Raw genomic sequence first — 22,330 nt, 5'->3', positions numbered from 1 at the left:
TGAGACATCGTGGCCTCTTTAAATATTAAACTGCATCCCCGTTGCCTGGGCAACCAGGCTGCTCTTCACCTTGCCACCCAGTTTTCTGCTGGGCAGGGGAGGCCCAACAGACTGTGGTGCCTGAAGCAAGGAACCCAATGCTGCCTTGCCCACAACTCTGCTCACCTCTCTTTCACAGCTGACCTTGCAAGCTTTGGAAGTGGTGGTAGTGGGGGTGGAGAGATGGTTGCCAGCAGCCTCCTCTTCTCTCCTCCTGCTTCCTGAAAGCTATGCAAGGCATGTGAGGAGGTGCTGCTTGCAAAGCTTGAGGTCAGACTGGTCCCAAAAAGCTCCTCTGGTGGCAATGTGTCTCTTGCTGCCCTGCTGGCAATCCAATAATCTGTTGCCTGAGGTGACTAATTCACCTTGTTTCATGAAAGGATTGCCCCTGCTGCTGGGGCAACTTGGCAGGACTAACATCAAGGCTGGCAACTGTCCACGTACGAATACGAACCTTACGAATAAGCATATTTATATATTTATATACCGCTTTTCAACCAAACTCCCCAAAGCGGTTTCCATACAGAAATTGATTGACTGACTGATTGATTGATTAAACCACTGCTTGTCCCCAAAGGGCTCGCAGTCTAAAAAAGAAGCATAAGTCAGACACCAGCAACAGCCACTGGAGGGATGCTGTGCTGGGGTTGTGTAGAGTTGCTCTCCTCTGTTTAGTGAGAATCATCACTTTTAAAAGGTGCCTCTTTGCTCAGATAGCAGGGGTAAGTAAGTGGCTTCTCTTCTGTCCCCAGTTTCACTATTAGCAGTGAGTGGAGGCCGGGGCCATTGGGATGAATGATAGAAAATGAGCTGTTGTAGCTGCATCCTTTGTACTCTGTTCCTGGCCTGCCATGGTTCATGTTCTCTGTCCTCTCTCCTGGTCATTTGTCTGGTTAGGGATCCTGGTGGAGGATCATCTGGCCTCTACTGAAATGGTGGCAAAGATATATTTCTAGATAAGTGGTGCACCTGATAAACCTCACCTGATATCCCTGAGGCTATTAGTTTGAGTACCATTGTGAGATCAAATCCTGATGCCTTTCCCTTTTCTTTTTTATTAGAAATGTTGCTTTCCAAGCTACGTCTTTCCTGTGTGGTTACTGGGAGCTCTTCACAAAAATATGTTAGCCTAAAATCAAATTCTGGATATGAAAAGTAGTAGACACAAGATAATGTCTTTCTCACGTTCATCTGTGAGCTTAATACATCTCTGTTTCCAACACATCTTTAAAGAATGTACAATTGTGGTCGAGTTTGATAACTGCGACCCCATTTCAGAGGACAGAATTAGACAATATCTGCATGAACTGTAATGGCAGGCAGGGCTGAAGCATACAATATAACATCCTCATGAACAGCAGGTGTGCAGAAGCCCTGAAGATGGATCATGCCCAGCTGTATGAACCAGCCCCTTATCTTATTAAAGATCATTGCATTTAGTGTGCCTTCCACCAGCATCGGTAAAACAAACACAGAGGAATGTAAAATGTGTTATTTCAAATCAATGTTAGGCTTTAAACATTTCATAAAACAAGCTACGCTAGCAGTACACTGGAAACTGCCAACAGATAGATAGATAGACAGACAAACAGACTGTGTGTGTGTGTGTGTGTGTGTGTGTGTGTGTGTGTGTGTGTGTGTAAGCAGAAATGGGAGGGAGGGTTTTAGGGACTATGCAACTGATATACATTTTCTTATTAAAATGAGATTTTTGACAAGCTTTGTTATGGATGGTTAGGAGAGAGTGGAAAGAACATATTTTACATATAAAATAATTGCAGGGATGACTCTATTTTTGTAGCATTCTGCATAATTTAACTGTTGTTTATTTTATGTTACATTCATATGTAATAACCCACAAGCTAAGTTGTCTGTGATTCCTGAATAAGTCACTTGTAGTTATACTTGATGTGGCATATTCATGCTTCTGGGTGCATTATTCCTTCAAGAAGTGTATTTCATTTAACCACAGATAGGTGGGGGAGGTGATATAATATTTCCCAAGTAAATTGCTCAGATCCTGTTCAAATAACAGCTTTATTACATCTGAAAAATGGTATTATTTAGAAAGGCAGTCATTCTTTGCACTTCTGTAAAATAGCTTAGATATTGTCATAAAAAAGTATATTGATACTGCAGATATGAAAATATTCTCTTCTTTATTTTATTATTCCTTCCATACAGGCAGTGCAATTGCACCTAAAAGGAACCAAAAAATAATTTTTGCTGTATTTATTAAGCTAATACTTCTACAGAGATTGAGTCTTGCTCATAAGAACATCAAACCAGGTGACTGATGTCTACTCTTTTGATGAAGGCAGCTGTCGGAAAGATGAAAAAAGTAAATTATTAACCCCATTTTCCTTCCACATTCCTAACTGGTTAGGTAAATGAAGAACAGTTAGGAAAGTATGAGTGTTCCACCTTTACTGTGTCCACCCATATACCTACTAGGCAGAATTACATCTAACATACCAGAGGTTTCTTTGAACGCCAATCTTTCAGCTACATCTAACGCCGAAAGCACTGAAGGAAGAAAATGGGGGAAACAAATTAATGAATTCCATTAACATAGTGAGGGTTGGACAGCTGTTATTTTAGGTTTAGGGTGCTCCATTTTATAGGGAAGCTCCAGGAAACAATGGAATGTTTATGTGCACATTCTTTGCCGATGAGAATTGCTTGGGAAAGGCATGCCAGTAAAGGCATGCAAATATGAACACTCAAGATACTGGCAGCAAAGACAAGATTATATTATTGCAATCCCCAGGAAACATTTATTTTAAAAGCGTATGATATAGGTTCATAGAAAATGGAGTAGAGGAAAGATAAGGAAGCTGAAAGTAAGATCTTGATCTCATTGAAATCAGTGTGGATTTTGCCACAACTTTTCATGAGCCTTCCAAAACTGTGCATTTAAAAGATAGGCATATTTATTCCTCTAATGCATCAGAATGATAGTCCAGATAGTTGCAGTTGGCAAGAATACCATTAAAAAGTGATTTCTGGTGAAAATTGAAATTCTATCTTTTTAAAAGGATGTGTACCATACCTGTGAAAAAGATGTCCTAACTAGGGCTTAGATGTCCTTAGCTAATGTAACACTGTTAATAACAAGATTTTTATTTATTTATTTATCATATTTTATACCACCTGATATGTAAATATCTAGGTGGTGTACAAATACCAACATTAAAATCACACGTTAAAATACATAAAATGTGATAAAAACAATATAAAACAAATTATTAACATTCTAATTAAAAGCTTGTGAGAACAGGAAAGTGTTGTGGGTCTTCCTGAAAACAAACAGAGAAGGAGATATTCTTAGTTCAGCAGGGAGCATATCCCAAAGCCCTGGTGCAGCCACAGAGAAAGCCCGATCGTGCGTCACTGCCAGACGAGCTGGTGGCAACAGCAACTGGACCTCTCCAGAAGATCGTAAAAGGAGAGCAGGTTCATTACAGAGGAGGCACTCTCTTAAATAGCCTGGTCCAAAGCAGTTAAGGACTTTATAGGCAATAACCAGGACTTTGTATGTCATCCGGAAACATATTGGCAACCAGTGCAGTTCTTTCAAAACTGGTGTTATATGGTCACTTTTTGTTGTCCCAGAGACCAATCTAGCTGCTGCATTCTGTACCAGTTGTAGTTTCAAGGCTATGTACAGAGGCAGCCCCACGTAGAGTGCATTACAGTAGTCAAGTCTGGAGGTTACCAGCATATATACCACTGTTTTAAGGTCATTCACCTCTAGAAATGGATGTAGCTGATGAATCAGCAGAAGCTGATAAAAAACACTCCTGGCCACCACCTCAACCTGAGAAACCAGGGAAAGATTTGGGTCCAGGGGGACTCCCAGGCTACATACCTGATCTTTCAGGGGGAGTGTAACCCCATCATAACAAGCAGATCTAAACCATCTCTCAGGTCCCAAGCGGGCACAGACAGTACTTCTGTCATTTGGATTCAGCTTCAGTTTGTTATCCCTCATCCAGCCCATTCCCACCTCCAAGGAGGCATTTAGGGAAGATATGTCATTTCCTGAGGAGGTTAACATGGAAAAGTAAATCTGAGTGTGATCAGCATATTGATAACACCCACCACCAAACCTCCTGATGATGTCTCCCGGCGGTTTCATGTAGATGTTAAAGAGCATTGGGGACAGTATGGAGTCTTGTAGAACTCCATATTTCAGTTCTCGCTTTGCAGAGCAACAATCTCCAAGTGACACCATCTGGAATCTACCAGAGAGGTAAGAGAGGAACCACTGTAAAACAGTGCCACCCAATCCCAACCCTCTCAGACCATCCTGAAGGATACCATGGTTGATGGTATCGAAAGCCATGGAGAGATCCAAGAGGATCAGCAGAGTCACACTCCCTCTGTCGATAGCCAATTGGAGATCATTCATCAGGCCAACCAAGGTAGACTCAACCCCATAGCCCACACGAAAGCCAGTTTGAAATTGGTCTAGATCAGGGCAGCTCAACTTTTGCTCTCCTGCAGATGCTGGCCTACAATTCTCATAATCCCTGACTATTGGCCACTGTGGCTGGGGATTATGGTAGTTGTAGTCCAAAAACAGCTGTGGGGCCTACATTGAGCAGGCCTGGTCTAGATAATCTGCATCATCCAAAACTGCCTGGAGCTGAGAGGCTGCCACCGGCTCAATCACCTTGCCTAACCATGGAAGATTAGAAACAGGTCTGTAATTAGCCAACTCCAAGGGATCCAGTGCAGGTTTCTTCAAAAGTGGTCAGATAATTGCCTCCTTAAGACAAGGAGGCATCCTGCCCTCCCTCAGAGAAGCATTTATAATATTTAACAGACCCTCTCTGATAATATAATTATCATATGAGATAAGCCACGTTGGGCAAGGGTCAAGAGAACAAGTTGTAAGGCACATAGTCCGAAGCAGTTTGTCCACTTCCTCGGGAGTCACAAACTGAAAATGATCCAATCTAATCCCATAAGAGGAATTGCTGGGCACCACCACAGTAGACTCTTCAATAACCGTAGAATCCAGCTTGGCCCGACTATGAGAAATTTTATCCACAAAAAAATCATTTAAAATGTCACAGCGAGTAACCAATAGTTCCAAGTTTAAATTCAAGGGGGAGGGGGTACATACTAGACCCCTCACAACCCTAGACAACTCAGTTGGACATGAGTTTGTGGAAGCAATGTGGACAGAAAAGAACTGCTTCTTTGCTGCCTGCACTGCCAGAGCATAGATCTTTAAATGTGCTATGTATTGTACCTGATCAGACTTTCACCGATCCAGCAAGTATAATCCTGAGCATAGTAAATAACTTCTTTTGAACTATTGTCACTAGAGGGGGAAGCTGAATCTTAAAATTGTGACTTTTAAAAAAAGTAAATAATGTAAATGTGTTTGGGGGTTTTTTAGAATGTGAGCCCATTGGGGACAGGGAGCCATCTTATTCATTTATTATTTCTCTGTGTAAACTGTCCTGAGCCATTTTTGGAAGGGCGGTATAGAAATTGAATTTATTAATAATAATAATAATAATAATAATTAATAATAATAATAGCAATAGCAAAAGCAAAAAGAAATAAATACTGTTTAGCAGGAGCCAGACTATGGGTGGCTTCATAACAACCCTGAGCCTTTTGGAAGGGCGGTATAAAAATGTTAATAATGAAAATAATAAAATAATAAATATGACTGCTCGCATAGTCCATACAGTACGTGGGCCTGAACTATGGGGAAAAGTCAGGAACTGGGAGCACATGCTCCCGGGGCAGGACATCTGAACCTGCCCACATCTGGTTCTCATGTTGGATTTTCAAGATTTACCCAAAATTCTCCTGAGATTCTCCATTCATTTGTGGAGTGGAGAACTTCAACACTCATTTGAAATTGGGTGGAGAATGTTGAGGGAAGCTTGGGAATATGATACAGGAACTGGACTTGAGCGGGTTCAGACATCATGCTTACCAATTTTTTCCTGACATGTTCTTGGTTTACTGACTGGCTGGTGGTTGTGTGAAGCTGCCCTATGTTAGTCATGACTAAGCACACTGAAATAAACAAGACGAAGTTAGGCATCATTAAAACCAATTAATTTCAATGGGACTTAGTCATAACTAATTCAGTCTGGATCCTGCTATTGAAATGTAACAAATACAAATCCTTCATTTGCATAACACACAATGCCCATGTTTTCCAGAGGGTAAAGTGCTCATATTTTCCAGAGGTAGGAATAGAGAGTAAAGACTGCCTATGCAAGTTATATGATTAATTTGTATGAAGAACTGTCTGTCTATTTGACAGATGGATTTTTGCCGTTTCTTTCTGGCAAGGAGGACACAATTGGCAAGATCTGAAACAGAACAATTTATTATAATCTTTTTTTTTTACTGCTTCTTTTTCCTTGCTCCATCTCTCACCTTCCTTTTTCCCCTTAAGTATCTTGGTAAACAGATCCCTGAGGGCTGGGGACAACACTAAAATATGTTCCTAACACTAATATGTTCCTAGATAAATAAGAGGATGAGCTGCTTAATAGGATACAGCAAGGGTGATTTATCTCAGGTGATTCACCCAAAATGTCCTCAGCATTGTTTCACCCCAAAACTCTTCAGCAGCCATTGCTCACTACTGACAGAGTGAGAGTTCTACTCACTGCTGCAGAATAGGAGATGATAATACAGGAAGAACTACAGGAAAAGAGAAGGAGGCTGCGGAAGCAGACCCAGTCAAGGCATCTTACGAATTAGGGCTGGCATTACTGGCCAACATTCAGACTAACCATTTGCTGACATGACACTGTTTTCCATTATAAGGCAGGGGGTATGATTTTTTGTGATTGTCCCTTCCCTTTGCAACTACCTGTGGCTCCTAAAACTATGTCCCTGAGGGTTGGGAGACCCTCAGGGACAGTTTTGGGAGGCATAGGTGGCTACAAAGAGAAGAGAGGATCAACAAAAATCATGCCCCCCCAACCCTGTACAATAGAAAACACTGACACAACAGCAAGGGTTTAGTCTGGATGTTGTCCGCTGTAAGCTCTCAATATGAATTATGCACATGAAGGAAGTGTGCACTCCCTATAAGAACTGCACTCTGGATTTGTTTCACAGCACCAGTTTTCTGTGGGGGGAAATGCTGCCACAATCACGGAAATTGCTACCTGATGCATTTGCCTCAGTCTTGTGTTCTTCAGCACAGCAGTGCTTGGCAAACCACTTTTGACACTGAGAGGATTTTGAAAAGCAGTTTGAGATTTGGTGCTAGAAGGCCCTCTGAGCAAACACTGGGGATGCCCAAGTCTGTAGGCAAGCCTAAAATAGTTCTCTGCAAGTAGAAATCCCACATCCATGCAATGCATAATTTGTTTATGAATAAATGAGAATTTTAAAATCTATGAATAATATGTAGCATTCATGGGGCACTTATTATTCTAGAAGCATTATAAGTATTTCACCACCACCACAATATACTGCTAAACTGCATACTAATTGAATTTACAGTTTTGGAAATGACAGCTTTAGGCTCAGTTAGTATTGTGCACACTTACTCGGAAATGGCGAGCTACATCTCCAATCTTGATTACATACTAATAGGTTTTTATAAGGAAAATGAGCAATTAGAAAGCTTAATCTCATTTCAGGAAGACAACAAGGACCAAATTAAACACTGGACAAAAATTAGACATTTCAGGGCCAAGTGACAACCAGCTTTTCTTGTGGTAACCACATATTCATGCTACTTGTTATCCTTGTGTTTGGAAATTGACATGTTTAAGGAGTAAGTACCATTCAGATACAGGGGATGTAATGCTGAGCAGTACTGTGTAAAAATGGGGCAGAATCAATACCTAATGGAATCCAATGTCCATGATTGTCCAATCTTTTTAATTGGTCACTGCAATTTTTTATACCAGATAATTCATTTGTGACCACCTTGGGGTTAGAAAGGCATTTCCTATTGGGGAACCCCAACAGGAACACCTATTGAGGTTATTGATCATTCCCCTTTCTCAGGTGCATGGCTGCTACTGGGAGACAGACTATTTGGGAAGCTTGACTTGTTCCTCAGTCAAATTTCTCTGGAAAATTCTTGATGGGTAAATTGAATTTGAACTCAAAGTTGGAATTACTGTCATATTTGAGTAGAGAATTTCCCCTTTTGTCCATTCAACGAACTTGTGACAAAGTTACCTTCCCCAGTAACATATAGCTTGACTTATTTGAAAGGCTGTTCCAGACAAGTAGGTTTGCACATTATTCGTATTTCAGATCTGATCACCCTCAAACTAGGCATCTGGGGATGGGAGGAAATACCTGTTTGGATTACTACAATCCTGATGGATTAGCAGGATTAATATGAGATGGCAAGCTAACATCTCACCAAAACATTGTAGCTTAATTAAATTAAGCATACTATTAACCTTCTCAGCAGGTGGTACCACATTTGCAAGACAAGTATTTGCAAGACAAGGGAGCTATTCATATGACCATTCAGGACAGCGGGCGGGCAGAGGAGGGAAGGCTGTGAAATCTTACCTTGCCCCCAGACAATCCTTCGAATGTTGCTGTGAGCACGGACCCATGCTCCCAGACAAACAGTGCTGCACCAGGCAGCACAGAGCTCCAGAGGCTGGGATGATGCATTGAAGCTTCCAGTTATCCCACAATGCACTGAGCGCTGTGCATTGGGGGATTCTCCCATCAGACAGGAGCTCTAGCCAACCGTCTCTATGTGTGCAACCCAAGGAGACAAACAATCGCATCAGCTGGGTTAAAGGAGCCCTTGTTCTCTTAACCTCAGCTAAGAGCCAGGCTTAAAAGAAAGATTTGGCTTGGCGGGAGCACTGGGATCCGTGTGGCTCCCAGCACTCCACACGAGCAGCCTAGCCCAGGCTAGGCTGTTCTAGGCTGCTCATGAGAACAACCTCAAGGATGATTACAAAAGAAATTTACTCTGTGATTTCCTACTCAACCCTGCATGGTCATATAAAGACACCCATCATATAAGTACATTCAGAACTTTAGCGTCTTAAGTCGAATTGATTTTCAAGTGATTCTCATTTCTCATACAGCACAGCTTTGGGAAGCTGGACCTAGTTTTTTTTGGCATGGAAACACTGGAGTGTGTGGGGAGGGGAGTGGGGAGCATTCCTCAGCCAAGCTTGCTTAAAAAAAACAACAGCAACTAAAGAACACTATTTAGAAATCTGAAAGGAGTAGAGAGGAGAGACTTAATCTGAGATTTTGCCTCAACCCTTGAGAAGCCTGAAATTTGATTCAATAGAGGCATACTGTAGCACCACTAAACACATACTGCTTTATCCCTTTGCAATTAAGTAGTGCAGGAGATGGGGGAGAATAGAATCCCCTTACATGGCAGAAGTTGGGAAGAGTGTGTGTGTGTGTGTGTGTGTGTGTGTGTGTGTGTGTGTGTGTGTGTGTGTGAGAGAGAGAGAGAAGTCAAGCTTGACCATGGATTACAATCTTCAGTAATCCATGAGGTATGAAGTGATACTTATCCTCTTACCCAATCATATTTAACAGGTTCAGTACTTGATGATGGTTGTAACTAAAAAGGTCCAAATTCATGCAAGAAAAAAAATCATGGCTGTTGTCCAGAATGATGGGGCCATGTATACTCATGTTTAGCCTGTTTCTGAGGATGAGTTATTCCATTGTGTTTGTCCTGTGATGAACTGTATCCAGCAAAACAAATCAGAGATACACATTTTGACTTCATGCTTTATGGAGGAGAGCGTGCGCTAGATTTGCCATTTGAATGCAATTCTCAGAAACTAGCTCTGAGGAAACAGTGTTCCACTTTGGCATGAAGGTCTGCTTCATTCTCTCAGTTTTAATTCCTGTAGCCAGCCACAGCTAGGATGGAGGAAGGAGGTGAAAGCAGAGGAAACACTGAGAACAGAAACTTTCAACTCATTGACTCAGACATATTCTTGCCAAAGTGGTTTTTCCCCCTCCCCCCCCCGCTTTATTGCAATGAGATTACAACAATGCATAAACATGATTGAGGATAGTAATAATAAATGTGAGTATAACTGAAAAACAAAAGAAAAAGAAAAATCCCCTAAATATAACTTAAACATAATAAGATATAACCAATGCTGGAGGAAAAAAGTGTTGGGGGGGGGGATCTTCTTCTAAGGATATATATCTTATGTTTCAAAGCATAAATTGGACCAAAGACCTGAAAATTCCTCTTCTTTACCTTGCCGATGGGGGAAAAAACAGTTCAGATGCTGACAAGGAACACATATTAGTTACCCAAAGTTATAGCCCAGGAGTGAATTTGTCCTTCCAGTGTTGTATTATAATCCTTTTGGCAACCCCCCAAGAGCGAAGAATCCACAATTCTCGATATAATGTTAGATTCCATATGCTGGGGATATACCCCAACAAAACATGAAGGTCCTTGACAGGCAATGATAACCGCAGTGTCATGTTAACAATCTTATGGATTTCAAGCCAAAATGCCACAATAACCAGACAGGATCACACTATACGCGTAAGTGTACCTTCATCCAGATTACACCTCCAACATCTAGAAGTCTGCAGCCATCCCTTGTTAAACATTCCCTGGGGTGTTCAATAAATGTGGCATAAAGGTTTCTGTTGTATTAGCCACATTTTGAGATCTAAAAAGTCATGTTTCACTGCCTTCAAAGCAACCTGCCATTGATTTAATAAGATGGGGTGTTCAAGATCATTGTTCCAAATCTCAGATATAAGAGATACCAATCTTATCAATATCTTTAAGATTCTGATAAAACAAGGTTACAGGCTTAGGTGCATCCAATAGATGTTCCAGGTCTAATCATAGAAATGGAGTTTCTATTACATCAGGACCAAAGTCCTTGTCCCCATAACTAAGCAGGGTCTGCCCTGGTTGCATCTGAATGGGAGACTTGATGTGTGAGCACTGCAAGATATTCCCCTCAGGGGATGAATATTCCTGCAAGATATTCCCCTCTGGGAAGAGCAGAAGGTTTCAAGTTCCCTCCCTGGCTTCTCCAAAATAGGGCTGAGAGAGATTCCTGCCTGCAACCTTGGAGAAGACACTGCCAGTCTGTGAAGACAATACTGAGCTAGATAGACCAATGGTCTGACTCAGTATATGGCAGTTTCCTATGTACCTATGTTCCTAAAGAGCTGTGATAGAAAATGCTTTAGCTGAATAAACTGCCAGCTAGCATTTAAAGGCAGATCAAACTCAAAAGATTTTAAAACAGCTTCAGAAGAGATAATTTGATCTAGTGTAATGATGTTGTGGGAGGTCCAGTTAGCCCAATACAAAATTTATGATCAATCTTCAAACAGAGATTCTCCCACAACATAAGCTTTTCATGCTGGAAAGAATCAAAACCATGTCTAGAACCCAAAGTTCTCCATATATGCCTTGTAGCTTTAAACACCGCTAATGACCTAGATCCATGAACAAATGATGAACCGAGTACCTGCCAAGATTTCAATGGGAACAAATAATAACTCTCAAGCTGTGCCCAAGGCATAACCAAACCTGGGATTCATTGTTCCACCCTAAGACTGAAGATAAAATAAATGCCCAATGGAAATGTGAAAACTTAAATCTGCCTGACAATGTGGAAAATTAAATCTGCCTTCTTCAATAGGTAGTTGAAGTTTACAAAGTGAAACTCAGGGTGGGTATCCTTGCCATAAGAAGTCATTGACTAATTTATAAGCTTGCTTAAAATATGATAAAGGTATAAGAACAATGAAAAAATGGGACTATGACTAAATGTAAAGAAGATTAAACTAATAACGGGTAGAGCAACCAGCCTCAGAATTGATAATGAAGACACTGAAGTGGTAGATAGCTTCTGCCTTTTAGGATCGACCATCAACAGTAAAGGATCCAGCAGTCAAGAAATACACCACAGACTAGCACTTAGTAGGGATGCAATGAAGGCCTCGGAAAGGATACTTAGATGCCATGACGTGTCTATACCTACCGGTACAAAGATTAAAACCGTTTGGACAATGGTTTTTCCTGTGACACTCTATGGATGCAAAAGCTGGACCTTGAAGAAGCAAGGTAGAAAAAGTATTGACGCTTTTTAACTTTGGTGCTGGAGAAAACTTTTGAGGATACCATGGACAGCCAGGAAAACAAACAAATGGATCATAGAACAAATCAATCCAGAATTTTCACTCAAGGCACAAATGACCAGGCTCAAACTATTATACTTTGGACACATTATGTGAAGACCCAGCTCCCTTGAGAAGTCCATAATGCTGGGAAAAAATGGAGGAGAAGGAGAGGACAACCAGCAGCAAGGTGGATGGACTCAATTATGACAGTGATTAATGCACCACTGAGAGACCTAGAAGGCCAAGCTGAAGACAGATCATCCTGGAGAAAATCTACCTATGTGGTCACTAAGAGTCGACATCGACTTGATGGCACTTAATCAATCAATCAATAAGAATTGGAAGACCTTCAAAAATATATATGAGCCTCCCTGTGTGATGATTACCAATCTAGCTGGATTTGGACAATTGAGACAAAAATAGCTACCCTGGGTCTTTCCTCCTTGACCTTGCTTAGCATGGGTTACAACCAGGCAAAAGCCACCATCAAGCAGCACATTATAGATACTGAACACCAAACTGATCTCAGCAGGGTCCCAAATTTTAATATCAGTGACGGGCTTAGATATTCTGCCTCTCCAGCAGCATACCTCAGCCAACTGGAGGTTCCAAAGCACAGAAGGGCATTCACTCTTGCTCACTGTTATGGCCTCCCTTCAGCAGTGCTAGAAGGCCATTGTAGAAGGACTCCATTTGCAGAGCGACTGTGTCCTTGTGGCTCAGGGCAGATTGAAACTACTGAGCATGTCCTCCTCCACTGTTTGTTCTATAAAGACATTTGCACCTCCCTCATCCTTCCATTGCTAACCAAGTATTCAGGACATTCAAGACAATTTTACAGCTCCTTGCTGCTCTCTGACTCTAAGCCTGCAATCACATATTGCATTGCCAGGTACTGTGTGGCTGCAATCAGCATTCGTTGGTGGATGGTAGAGAGTGAGTCCTCTCAGCCTCTATCTGACCCTTGGTGAGTCAAGGCAGGCTCCACAATTGCTCACTCAGTAATGACTCAGTAGAAAGACTTACGCTTCTCCCTTTTTTATTGCTTCTTATAGCCTTTAGTCTGACTGTTATCCAGTTTTATTACTCAGGCTTTTATGTATTTCTGTCTTCTCATGTCTTTTTAATCTTTTTACATCCAGTTTTATGTCCCCCCACCTTTTATGCCTTTTTATGACTCATTACTTTTCAGGCTTTTATGTCCTCATGCCTCTGGTGTATTATCTACTACTTTTAGTATTTTTAGTATTAATATGTACCTTTAGTACCATTCTATATGTAATCACTTTTCATCTACTCTCACTTTTAACATGTAATCACCCTTATACTTTATGCTGGTCTATGACTGTAATAAAGACTGATTGATTATGAGAGCCTCAGTATTAGAGTCATCTTAGCCACATTTTTTTTTGCCCCAGATACTCAATGGAATCATAGCCCACCAATCTAAGTCATTTTTCATTTAAACTAGAAATTTTGTGAAATATAAATTGAGAGAGTTTCCTAGAAATTATGATGCCAAATAGTCAAAAAAGACACCACCTAAAACCCCAAATCCTACACCCATCAGGAAAATCTGTAGAACCTAAAGGCATAAAATCTGATTTGACCCAATTTATAGAATAACCGGACTAATTACCAAATGTTTGAACTAAAGTAATAAGATTAGGAATTCATACCTCGGTTTATCAATAAAACATAAAATGTCATGTGCATATAAAATCAACTTGTGCTCAATCCAACCTAGTGTAAGACCTTTTATATTACCCTTTATATTACCTGAGTCTCTAATAGCATAAGCCAGGGGTTCTAACGCCATATTGGAAAAAAGAGGACCTCAAAATTCATTCATTCATTCATTCATTCATTCATTCACTTTCTATACCGCCCTTCCAAAAATGGCTCAGGGCGGTTTACACAGAGAACTAACAAATAAATAAGATGGATCCCTGTCCCGAAAGGGCTCACAATCTAAAAAGGAACATAAAATAGACACCAGCAACAGTCACTGGAGGTACTGTGCTGGGGGTGGATAGAGCCAGTTACTCTCCCCCTGCTAAATAAATACCACATTAAAAGGTGCCCCTTTGCCAGGTTAGCAGGGGTTAAAATGGCAATTGAATCCCCCCAAACAATTTGAAGTTATTTGAAAGTGATTCATTGAGACAGCTGATCAAGCCAGCTGTTTTCAATGTATCAATTTGATGATTCTGAAATTCTATTCAACCTCAAATTAAATCACAGAATCTGATTCATTCACACCCCTAGTGGAGAAACCTCTTACCACAGAGTAGGGGTGTACACAAAATCATCTAGCCCAGTTCAGTTTGAGTTTGAACTGGATCCGAACCAGACCAGTTTGGTTCCCCCCCCCCATTGGACACCCCCCACCCTGCAATTTGGTTTGGTGGGGTTTGTCAAACTTTTTTTCATTTTTTTAAATTTACCTCTTCCAGGGGGCTTGTCCGAGGTGGCATGGGGGTATCCAGAGGTTCCCCATCCCTCTGCCAGCCTTCTTTTATGCAAAAATCACCCAGTTTGGGCGGTCTTTGGCCTTTTCCAGGACTATTCACCAGCACGTCAGCCATTTTGGAGGTTGCCACACATGCACAGTGAGACCCTGTGTGGCCTGGGTCATGACATAAAGCCCATGGTAAACATGAAGTCTATTCATTCTTCCATTGTGTTGCAAGGAAGAAAAGGAAGAAGTGCTACAGATGCTTGTCTATGTGCAAAAAAAGTTTCTTTTAGGATTTAATTCCAACAAAGCCTATTTTGTTTGACAACAACCAGGGAGTTGTTTTATTTTTAGCCTACCTTCCTCATGGAAAGTAGCCTCATGAGATCACCTTGCTGTGTGTGTGTGTGTGTGTGTGTGTGTGTGTGTGTGAGAGAGAGAGAGAGAGAGAGAGAGAGAACTGCACTAACATGTATACTAACATATATATGTATACATATATACACATGTATATATATATATATATATGTATGTGTATATATATATATATATATATATATATATATATATATACATATACATGCATATGTAACATATACATGTATATACTAGCATGTATACTAAAATGTATACATGTTAAGGTTGTAGAGGACATCAAACCTTGATATCACATATATGAATTCCAGAATCCATTGAAGATGGTGGCTGTGCGGGTGTTGCAACTTTGCAATGCCGATGCTAATTTGGATCAAATTTAGTACAGCTGAAGTGCCACACAGGCACATTTCAATAGCTTGTTTTATAATGACATCATTATCTGATTGCCATCCGCCACCTGTGCACAGTGCACCCAGTTCTTACAGATGAGGCTTTGGCGACTACTGTTTTAGTTTACTCTGCATATTGCATGTGGTGTTTAACAATAAAAAGTGCATGCATTTGAAGATGGTAATTATAATGGAAATTATAATGAAAAGAACGTTCTTATAAGAACTTCTTGTTTAATTTTATTTTGATCTGATCTCTCACTGTTTTCCTTATACTCTGTACGGATGGACCACTAGATCCCATTTACTTATTCTATCCAGAGTATGGGGGGGGGTTGCTTTTATTTTATTTATTTGTTTATCAAATTTATACCCCGCCCAAACTTATGTCTCTGGGCGGCTTTTGCTTTATCTAGACCAGCTCATTTGAACTCTTCTATCTAAAACCTGGATCTGTATTCATCCCCTCTTCATACTCTTTCCCCCGGCTGACTGAGGGCTTGGGAAGTTTGCTGGAGTGCACTCCTTACCTTGGTTTTTTATTCTGAAGCGTTTTCTTTGAAGAAACACAGCTTGAAAAGATTCAACTGACCCCACAGTACAGTATTCCAATTTTTATTTACCATTAGTTTATATAGCAGTTAGGCTGTGTCTCTATGAACGTTTTGATGTCTTCTAAAATGGAATCCCTTATAATTTGGCAGACTCAGTTTCTTGGAGGCATCCAAATGCCTACATACTTCATGAAGATTGGCTAGAAAATCATGAACATAAACAGAGGAGAAGTAGAGGTAGTTCCCTTATTCAAACTAAGTGGAATAATGGACAAACCAGCATCTATGATTCTCACAAATCCACACAGCCATGAATAAGATCTTTAGACACAAAAATAGAGATACAGAATATTTGTTTCTTGTCCACCCCACCCCCCAATGAGGTCATGGGATCAAACTGCTTGGAAGCCACATCTTCTGGCATAGTAACATTATGTAGTAATCCCAGCTCTGCGGAAATTTTTTAAAAAGCTGTAGTTTTTACTGAGGAAGTGAATGCCCTCTGCACATGCTTCAGTGAATTCTAATATTACGTCACATCATCCGTAGCATGGAAAACAGACTTAGTGGGTCTGATGAGCCCATACACAAGTTAAGCCTTGAATTTTATCTTTATAAATAATGATTTTGTTCAACATAAAGTCATTGCTGAACTCCAAGCTATTCAATATAACATGAAATGTATCCATAATCAAGAAACTAAAGCAAATGGTAGGAGATATAAATCGTGTTGTAACTAGAGAAATGAATGAAATAGGCTCTAATGCATATTTCAAAACACATACATTTGAACAGAATTTGCTTATTGCCCCAGTGGACTTCATTATGTCTACGCCTGTCATGTAGATGTAAATCTAGCAGTCAATCAAACAACTTTTCAGATAGCCAAATGCAAATGAACATCTCAACCTCACAAACATCAAACTAGTCTCTTTTATAAGATTTTTGTTTTGTTTTGTTTTTGCTGCTGCTGCTGCTGCTATTAGTGCTAGAGAATGGAAGTGTGTATGTCCATATGCACATGCACATGTGCCGGTGTGTGAATGTGTATCTGTTTTGTTTTCTCTGTACACTTCTCTGGCTTCTGAAACCTTTAAGTGCCTCTTGAGAACTGTCACCTGTTCTAACTGGAAAATATCACTTTATAATTATATTAAAATTTGAGTGTGAAACAATGGTCCAGAATGGTATCTGGAAGCATGTTTCAAGTCAATCTTTCATTTTGTGACATATTCTTAGGGCAATCTTGGAGGGAAGGACAAACGAAAGGCTGCATTGATTTGGTTAAGAAGACTAGCAATTATAATAATAGCAGCAGCAGGATAAGAAATAGTGATCATGAATAATTTGGCACAGTTTATAGGTAATATGCTACTTTGGTTCACTGTGCCAGTTCTGAAGCGGGGGGTGAATTCTGAATGGGTGAATGCTAATCCTTGGTTACATGGTCATTTTCTAACATTATGGTATTTCTTTTCAATATTTCTGTACTATTTCATCTGTTGACATAGTCACAGTGGTCAATTTAAAACAGCATAATAAAACTCAACAAAATAAAAATATAACCAAAGCTCTACTCTAGGGATATACCTTGAATGTTAACTCCTGTCTGGGGTGTATACATCATCAAGTGCCACAATAATTGGAAAGCATAGTTATTAAAGAGCTGGTGTAGCATAGTAGCTAAGAGATTGAGCTACAAATCACAAAGTCCCTTGTCTCAGTCTTACCTCTGCTATGAACTCACAAGCTGGCCTTAGCAAGTCACTTCCTCCCAGCCCAAGCCCCACATCTGCAATATGGGGATAACACTGGGGAGAGACTGGGATCAGTGCTAGAGCACTACTTTCTCTTCCAAAAGTCTCAATTCAATCCCTAATATCTCCTAATATCCTAATATCTGGAAAAGACCTCTCCTTGAAACCCTGGAGACTTGCTACCAGTGGTGCACCTAGGCAATCTGGGTGCCCGGACTGCCCTGCTGCGAGGCTCCCCCTGGCACCACAAGACCCCCGCCCAGCACTGCAAGCCCTCCCCCACACACTGTCATGGCAAGCCCTTTTCCCCACAACCGCAAGGCTGTACCACCAATATTCTAGCTAAGCTGGGGGTGGGGGGTGAGGCAAGCAGGCCTCCCCCCATGGCTGTGGCGGCAGGTGGAACAGGAGTAGCTGCTGCGCCTCACTGTCCAGCTCAGTGGCTTCTGAGAACTGCAAGGTGCTCTGGCACACCTGTATAGTTAGAATAGAGGCCCAGACCTCTGAGTCAGAAGAGTCAGAGGAGGAGTGGGAGAACTTGGTTAAGAGAGCAGGCTCAGAAGCACTGCAGGAGGACCTGGCTGTGAGAACAGACTCTAGAGCTAAGGTGAGGTGGCAGCAGACAGGGGAATCTGAACAGCTAGCAGAGATGAGGGCTGAGGAGACTGATCAGGAGGAAGCTGGAATTTCACCTGTGTTAAGAAGACATCTCAAGAGAAAGGCTCAGTGGGAGACACGCAGGCGCAAGATCTCACAGGAGAGAAAATAGAAATGCTGAGTCAGGAAAGCCTGATTGGCTGCCGGTTATCTTGAGCCCTATATCAAGCGGAGGCTGTTCCTGAGACGATACTGTCAGCAATGTTGCCTTCTACAGACAGTGTTCCTCGTACTTAGAATTGTTCAGCCTTTCTTGTTTCAGCCTGTCCTTGTTCTGTTCCTTCCTTGATCCTTTCTTTCCATTATTGCTCAGATATGTTACAGGGGGGTACCTAGTTTAGTTTCAAGGCACTTTATTTTGCTTATACTACTTTATCTTTGACAGTCATTCTTCGCTTTCATCCGTGCAGCTAAGCTGCTACTCTTATTTAAAGAATTTCGATCTTGACTCATAGAAGTAGAGCTGGAGGGATCGTAAATCCTGTCGGGTCAGCCGTACCAACAGATTTACAACACACACACACACCCGCCATGCATATGGCAGCTAGAATATCGGTGGTTCAGCCTCGTAGTGGTGATGGGGAGAATGGTGAGGGGTAAGGGGCTCACGGCGGCAGCAGGAGCCCCCTGGGCCTTCGGAGATCATATTGCCTGCTACCAGAATAGGCAGTACTAGACTAGATACTCCAATGGTATATCTCAGTAGAAGGCAGCTTCCTATGTTCCTATAATAATGTTCCATGATTAGCTGCACTCAGAGTTAAGACTAGTTGACCAGAAAAAGCTGGAAAACAACCACCAACAACAACAAACAGCCTGGCCTTAACAGCAGCTTGCTTTGTGTATATTAGCAAGTGTGATAATACTTATCACCATGACCACCTTCTCATGAAATTATCTGCTTGGTTACTGAACTCAGGGAGAGGAAAGAGGATCATTCCTGCTGACCATGCCCCCTGGTGCCTACTGGTCAAGACCCCCAGCAACACACATTCAGCTTTCATGAGAAAGAGGCCATTACCTTCTTGACAGTGTGGAATATACAGATATGGCCCTGTTTCTCATACAGTAATTATGAAAACTTACAACTGGACAATACGCAACAACTACTGGAGAAAGGCAATCTGTGAAACTCTCTTTGCTTACTGACGTTCACTTTCTATTACAGGAAAATCACCTTTTGAACTAGTGAGAGGATGCAAAGCAACCACCAAACTTACACAATGGCAACTACTGATAGAGCTTTCCATGCCATCTCACTCTGAGGATGCAGAGATTCATGATTGGGTAAGGGAGAAGCAACAAAAATAAAAATTGTATGTGAATCAGAAATGGGGTGCGAAAAGCAGACATTTCAGGTGGGGGACTTTGATTGAGTACGGCTGCCTTATAAAGTGAGAAAGGGATGTTCCCAATATTCTGGACCAAAACAAATAATTGAAATCTGAGGAGATTTTGTCATATTGGATGATGAAAAGAAATGGAAGAGTTCGAGACTTCTCAGCATGCATACTATGAAAAAAGGAGAAAAGGAGTCTAGTCTTGAGAGAGGAACTGGAGAGGATTTTGATCCTGCCTCCAGTTTTCACCTCACAGATGAGGCTGATGGAAGTGATGGACAGAAGTAAAGATACAAACAGCTCCTGTGCCAAAGAACCCAAGAATTAGGAGAAGTGTGCATGACAGAAGACGGCCTAAAATGACTTCCAGACTTTATCACTGAATTTTAAATTAATTCAGTTCTGGTTGTTATAAAGGAGAGGGATGTATTGTATCCTGTCCAGTAATCTTTTATGTTTTGTTGTTGAGAAGTGTGTCCCAGAGGGGATCCTATAGAGAGTGGGGTGGGGTGGAATCAGAGAGGAAAAGGGAGGGGAAGGAGAAGGAGAAATAGTTGTTTCTTAATAAACCTTTAGTTAAATCTACATAAGATTACCTTGTGTTTGTGAGAGAAGCAGCTATGAAACAGGCTACTAACTGACATTGAACACTGCCAGCTATTGCCATCATGAGGCTCTAGACCAGGGGTTCTTAACCTGGAATCCATGGAGTAGGGCCAGGCAGTCTATGGAAAATTAATTGACTAATTAATCTTAGCTCCCCAAAAACATCATTATATTCAAATGCAGCTTGTCCTTGATTTTTCCTGAATTTTAATTTTACCTTCAGTGCTGACAAGAGATAAGAGTGGAATTGCCTATTCTGAGTGTTTGTTTTTCTTTCTAATGTTTACTGGAGCCTTATTAAAATATATTGTATAAACTGGGTGGGGTCCGTGAGTAATACTTGACGATCTGTCGAAGGGATCCAAAGGTTAAGAATACCTTCCCTAAAGATATCAACTTATATCCTCGTTCACATTTGTTGCTGCTTAATAGTGGTGACTAAATGTGGAATATCATATTCCGTCCTCCCCCTTACCATGGAAGTAAACTTCCTATTCCTCCAATGCACCTGCAGTGTCCAGAGTCTTCTTCCTCAGCTTCTGATGGTAGAGAGGGTGGTGGGGGGATATATGTGTGCTATTGAGGCATTCAGGAGAACAGGGTCTGGCTCTAAGGAACAGGAAGCTATTTTTATTACTAGCCATATGCCTTTTAAGAACATAAGAACAGCCCTGCTGGATCAGGCCCAAGGCCTGTCTAGACTAACACCCTGTTTCACACACTGGCCCACTAGATGCCCCTGAGGAGCCCACACGCAAGAGGACGAGGTGATGGCATGCCCTCTCTCTTGCTAATGCTCCTCTGAGGCTGGAGGTGACCTATAGCCACCAGCCATTGATAGACCTGTCCTCCATGAATTTGTCTAAGCCCCTTTTAAAGCCATCAAAACTAGTGGCCATGACCACATCCTGTGGCAGAGAATTCCATAGGTTAATTAAGTGCTCTGCTCTGTGAAAGCACATTATTTTGTCAGTCCTAAATATCCCGACCTTCAATTTCATGGGATGATCCCTGGTTCTAGTGTTGTGAGAGAGGGAGAAAATTGTCTCTTTATCCACTCGCTCTACTCCATGCATAATTCTATACACCTCTATCGTCTCCCTATAGTTGCCTCTTTTCCAAACTAAAAAGCCCAGATGCTGTAGCCTTGTCCCATAAAGAAGGTGCTCCAAGACCCTGATTATCTTGGTTGCCCTCTTCTGCACCTTCTCCAGTTCTACAATATCCTGCTTAAGATACGGTGACCAGAATTGAATACAGTACTCCAAATGTGGCCACACCATTATTATACAATGATTTATTTATTTTATTGAAACTTCTTATATACCACCTCCTCCAAAGACTCTAGGTGGTGAACAACAGAAATACCAACAACAATCAGTTTTTTTTTTAAAAAAAAATTTAAAGGGCAAACACCTGGCGAAACAGGTGTGTCTTAAGAAGGGCCTTAAAAGCAACCAGGGAGGGGGGCTGAACGAATGGGGGGGGAGTGTTCCAAAGAAGAGGAATTATAATACTATAATTATAATATTAGCATTATTTTACTAGCATTTTTATTTTCAATCCCCTTCCTAACAATCCCTAGAATGGAGTTTGCCTTTTTCACAGCTGCCACAGTCGACACTTTGAACGAGCTGTCTACCATGACCCCAAGATTTTTCTCCTGGTCAGCCACCAGCAGCTCAGATTCCATCAGCATATACAAGAAGTTGGGGGGAGGGGTTTGCCTCAAAATGCATCACTTTCTAATGGCTTAGATTGAACCACATTTGCCATTTTGTCTCCCACACCCCCAGTTTTGAGAGATCCTTTTGTAACTCCTCACAATCTCTTTTGGATTTCACTACCATAAATAGTTTAGTGTCATCTTCAGATTCGGCCACTTCACTACTTACCCCAACTTCTAGTATTTGGCCATGATTACGATGATCCCTTATTAAGGTTCTTTTGACAACGGATAATTATGGCTGAGCTCCGAATCTTTATCTCCAATAATAATGTCCAAATGTGTATATATATTGAAAAA

The 22,330-nt window shown here is 41.2% G+C and overlaps 1 long non-coding RNA gene across 1 annotated transcript; it reads right to left on the bottom strand.

The window, feature by feature from the left end:
• Window positions 1-2,237: 2,237 nt before the first annotated feature.
• On the bottom strand, window positions 2,238-22,288 carry LOC128326791 (uncharacterized). Its single transcript, XR_008308273.1, has 3 exons — window positions 22,200-22,288; window positions 2,515-2,565; window positions 2,238-2,360 (listed from the first exon to the last, which is right to left on the bottom strand). It is a non-coding gene; the product is annotated as an uncharacterized LOC128326791 (long non-coding RNA).
• Between the last annotated feature and the right edge of the window lie 42 nt (window positions 22,289-22,330).

The sequence above is a fragment of the Hemicordylus capensis genome, chromosome 5 (genome assembly GCF_027244095.1).
Source record: "Hemicordylus capensis ecotype Gifberg chromosome 5, rHemCap1.1.pri, whole genome shotgun sequence".
NCBI classification, from domain to species: domain Eukaryota; kingdom Metazoa; phylum Chordata; class Lepidosauria; order Squamata; family Cordylidae; genus Hemicordylus; species Hemicordylus capensis.
The sequence above is the reverse complement of the archived record's forward strand: the minus strand, read 5'-3'. Positions and strand labels throughout refer to the sequence as shown.